This window comes from Cannabis sativa, chromosome 8, assembly GCF_029168945.1.
Source record: "Cannabis sativa cultivar Pink pepper isolate KNU-18-1 chromosome 8, ASM2916894v1, whole genome shotgun sequence".
Lineage (NCBI taxonomy): Eukaryota > Viridiplantae > Streptophyta > Magnoliopsida > Rosales > Cannabaceae > Cannabis > Cannabis sativa.
The window spans coordinates 38,664,262-38,669,304 of NC_083608.1; the positions used below are offsets into that span (position 1 = coordinate 38,664,262).

The 5,043-nt window shown below is 36.1% G+C and overlaps 1 non-coding gene across 1 annotated transcript; it reads right to left on the bottom strand.

Annotated features, from left to right (window-relative positions):
- Positions 1-4,535: 4,535 nt before the first annotated feature.
- On the bottom strand, positions 4,536-4,642 carry LOC133030705 (small nucleolar RNA R71). The gene has a single exon (XR_009684254.1). It is a non-coding gene; the product is annotated as a small nucleolar RNA R71 (small nucleolar RNA).
- Positions 4,643-5,043: the final 401 nt, after the last annotated feature.

A 5,043-nucleotide genomic window follows, 5' to 3' on the forward strand; every position in this document is an offset into this window, starting at 1 on the left:
TCCGATGAGTTGAGTCGTATTGCCCTTGGACAAAATTTTGCGGTAGCAAAGCATGAAGCGTACATTATAAGAGGTAAATATTTTCATACAAAGTCAAAAGATGATGTTCGAGAGGTTCAAAATAGTGACATATGTATCGTTGCAGAAACCATGACTTATTATAAGGTTATTGAATAAATATGGGAGCTCAATTATTTTGCATTCTGAATTTCACTTTTTAAATGTTCTTGGGTTGACAACGATGTTGGAATAAAAACTGACGAGCTTAGTTTTACTTTGGTTGATTTAAGTAAGAGAGGAAGCAAGAATGATCCATTCATCATGGCTAGCCAAGCAGTATAAGTTTTTTACATTTTTTATCTGGCTAATGATAAATGGGTTGTGTTTATCGACACCATAGAGGAGGCTCTTAGAGAATGAAGAGGACGAGGATAATGTTGATTTATGTTATGATGACTTCATTATTGGGCAACCAATTCATGAACAAGTTGTAGAAATTGATCATAACCTTAAGGAAGACGATGCTGAATACATTAGAAATAATATCAATGAGGGAGTATGGGTCAATTATTATTTAGGCAAAGATAAACAAAAAAAGAAAAGAAAATGTGCCTAATTGGTAACTTACTTGTGATAGCTTACATGTTATAATGTTTGTTTATGTAGTTAATATTTGTTATAACTTACCTGTGATACTTTTTTTTATGTACGTAGTTACTCTATTATAGCTAACTTTATATTTTGTGTTGTTAATGGTGTAGATATGGCTAACTCAGGTTCAGGCTTAGATTCAAACCCAGTAGCAGAGTGTCCTAGGGAGATACCTAAACGAGGTTAAATTTAAGATGAATGAAGTGTCCAAGCTGATGGACAAAGGAAATAGACTTCCTCTCCTAGTCAATGATAAATGAGTATTATGGCAGAAACTATACCAAGCTAATATCGACTTTGGGAGTTAGATGCCATATGATGATAGGGCTGTCCTATGAAAATTGGAAACAGGTCAATCCTGAACGTAAAAATAAGAGTTGGAAAGATATACAAGTAAGCAATTATTTATGAGAATTTTGATCCGTGTTTGATTAATTCAAATGTTAAATCTAATCATGTTTGGTTTTCCTTAAAACTAGATGGGTTTTATAGTTCGAGATGATTTCAAACATAATTGCATGATCATTGTTGGGAAGTTAATGAATGACTTCAAGAACAGAATGACAAAAGACATCATTATGCCCGCTTTAGAAGACAATGATTTACAACGGTTAGCATACGTCCCTGAAAAACATCCTGAAATTGACAAAAAGGATTGGTTGAAATTTGTTCAAACTCGACTAACTCCTAAATTTCAAGTAATAATTATATTTGTACTAAGATAAACTTTCAAATAAAAGTACTGGTAGCTAACAGTTTTTTTGGCATTGTAGGAATTGAGTAAGGTGCAAAGGGAACGTTCAGCAAAAATCGAATCCAGAAATCGAAGTGGTCAGAGTAGAATGATGAACGTAAGGGAAGATGTGGTAAGTAATTAATAATTTCTAACAATGTGCATCAAAATATAATAGTACTCAATTTAGTTTTACAAAATAATATAGAAAAAGGACATTGAGGTTCAAGATCCCCCACGTCACCATGTTTGGATCAAATCTCAGACCAAGAGAACGAAACTTGTCACTGATTATGACAAGAAAATTGTCGAAAAGATAGTAAGTATATATTAATCGTTGATTAATAATAATGAGTTAAACAGTGGAAAAATAGGAATTTTTGTGTGCATAATAGTAGTTGTTTAACTATATTGAAGATTGTAAATGAGATTAAAGAATTAGTTAAATACAGGTTGTATAGTTTAAAGAATAGGAAGTTTTTTCAAGCTGAAAAAGGCATGTTTTTACGCCTTCTGTTGTAGGGGCTGCTTGTTGCAGCCGGGGTGTGGTTGGGGCTGGTTTGTTGTGGCCTAGTTGTAGCTTGTTTGTTCTTTGTTTAATGAATTTTTCCAGTTAGTCAAAAAAAAAATAATAATAATGAGTTAATATATAAAAATCATATACTAATTGCTTGAATGTGTGCATTATGCTCAACTAGAGGAGCAACTTAGTTAGGGACAAGTTCAGGTGTATGGCTAAAATAACATTTTGGCGTAGGCGCTCGAGACACCAGAGCATCCTGGACGTGTCAGGGTTGCTAGGTGTGCTAGTACTTGAAAAATATTATTTTATTAATTATACAAAATAAATTATAGCTAACTATATTTATTGATTTGTATGTTCCTTGCCAAGGCATCTAAACTATTTGGCAGGAAGAAAAGAGATGTTTATGATGCTATGGCTCAGAAACAGAGGGAGATTGACAAATTAAAAGCTAAAATCAAATCCCTCAAATAGAAGAAAAATATTGTCGAGCAAGAGCAAAATGAGGATGAGGGTGAGGAAGAAGGACAGGTTGCTCATCAGACGTATGTTCTACAACAATATGCTTAGGAGGATGAGGGTCCACAACATTATGCTCAGGAGTTTGTTTCCCTAAATGAGCCACCTCTCATGTACAATTTTGTGAACCAATATTTCTTTGCTCAGATAATATCGAAAACATAGTGGCCCGAGCTTATCTGTACGAACATGTGTTAGGCTATTTTTAGCCTATGTTTTGGATCCAATTTATGTGCATTCTTAGCTGTGTTGGGACGGAATTACGCTTGTTTTCTATGTTTTCAGGTTCTTTGGAGTAAAAGAGGTCTCGGGTGCAGAAATTCATTGAAAGACGTGCTGAGCCGAAGAAAAATTTAATTTCTGAGTTTTTGCATATCTGGCCGCGGCGATGAAGAGGCTCGCCGCGGCGAGTTCTGAGAAACAGAAAGCATCTAAATTTGGCACATTCTCGCCGCGGCGAGAGGAAGCTTGGCCGCGGCGAGATCCCGTACGGACCGGGGGTATTTTCGTCCATCGAACCCTAATTTTCAAGTATAAATAGAAAACTGCGATTGGAAGTCAGGGAGAGCGATTTGGAACCCTAAAACACAGCAGAAAGAGGCAAGAAGAGCAAAGGAAATCAAAGTGAAGATCCAGATTCATCCACCAACAGTTCTTTTCTTTATTCCTCTTTAATTTATTTATGTTGAATATTGCTATAGGAATGGTTATGGATTTGTTTCTGAACTAAATTTCCCATTTAGGGAGGATGATGATTGTTGTTTAATGTTTTGCCTAGTTAATGTTTAATTACCATTCCTCAATTCTTGTGTGTGAAATTATCTTAGTTTGTTCTTAATTTCATGTTTAAGATTGATCACCTTGTGCATGTTCTATGATCTCAATTCAAAATCTGAAAAGTGAGAATTGAGAATGCTAAAATTAAGATAATCGATGTTCTATGTGAAACGAAAGTATTTGCATGACTTATGTGACGAGTAGATTATTGCTTAATGCTGATTTCATGTTAGTTTAATTAAGGAATTAATTAGATAACATGTGGTTTAGAATCTAGAAGATCTGAAAGGAGCTAGGTTATTTCATAATCTGTCATTCACTTCAAGAATAGGATAGTAATTAATCATTAACGATTTGGGTAAACAACAACAGGATTCTCCTCCCTATTGTCTCATCTTGCTCAACTTTAAATTGTGTTATTAAGTTTTTCTGAATTTCTTTCATATTTTACTGTTTTTAAATCATAATTGCTTTTGATTTACCGAATAGAATCATAAGTATAATTTAGTGGTACTTAATCCAATTCCCTGTGGGATCGACCTCACCTGTGTGAGATTTACTACTTGATTGCGTATACTTGCGTAGTGTTTAAAATTATAGCAACAAGTTTTTGGCGCCGTTGCCGGGGAATTGTTAAAGATTAATATTACATAAAATTATACTAACTTCTACTTTGGTATATTTTCTCTTGCTGATTTTTCTAACCTTTTTCTTGCAATATTTTCTTGATCTATTTCAGGAATCCTAAGTGCATGCGCCGTCAAGGACAATCAGTCATATTACCAGTTGATCCTGAAATTGAGAAAACTTGCAGGAAGAATCGAAAGAACAAGAGGCAAGAAAGAGTTTCAAAGAATCGCCTTTGAAACATCAGAAATCATGGCTGCCAATGTGAACAATAATGTTGGGAACAATGGGCGTAATAATGGTAATAATGGAGGCGCTGTGGAAGATCAAGCTAATGGCCGTAGCTTGAGAGATTACATTCTCCCTACTCTGACGGGAGTGCAGTCATGTATTAGGCCACCGGCAGTGGATGCAAACAACTTCGAGATCAAACCTGCCATCCTTCAAATGGTGCAGTCTTCAGTTCAGTTTGGTGGTCTCCCTTCTGAAGATCCTAATTTGCATCTCTCTAACTTCATGGAACTTTGTGAAACTTTTAAAGTTAATGGAGTTAGCGATGATGCCATTCGACTGAGGTTGTTCCCATTCTCGCTCAGAGAACGAGCCAAGAGTTGGTTGAATTCCTTGCCACCTAATTCTATAGCAACATGGACAGACTTAGCAACAAAATTCTTGTCAAAGTTCTTTCCTCCAGCTAAGTCTGCAAAGCTGAGAGGAGAAATCAATAATTTCCGCCAACAAGATAATGAATCTCTCCATGAGGCTTGGGAGAGGTTTAAAGATCTAATCAGAAAATGCCCTCATCATGGCATAGAAAAGTGGATGCTGGTTCACAATTTCTACAACGGGTTGGTTGGTAACACTAGAACTCTGATAGATGCAGCAGCTGGTGGAGCTTTTATGAGAAAGAGTGCTAATGAGGCTTACGATCTATTAGAGGAGATGGCTCTAAATAATCAGCAGTGGCCAACTGAAAGGAGTCAAACTAAGAAAGTAGCTGGTGTGCTAGAGGTTGATGCCATCACAAAGTTGACAGCTCAAGTTGAGGCCTTGACAAAGCTGATTGCAGGGCAAGCTAAACAAGCCCAAGTTATTTGTGAGATATGTGGAGGCAACCATCACTTTTCAGAGTGTCAGGCAGATGTGGATAATTTGCCAATGGATCAAGCAAAAGCCATTGGGAACTACTCCCAAAATAATAATTATGGGCACA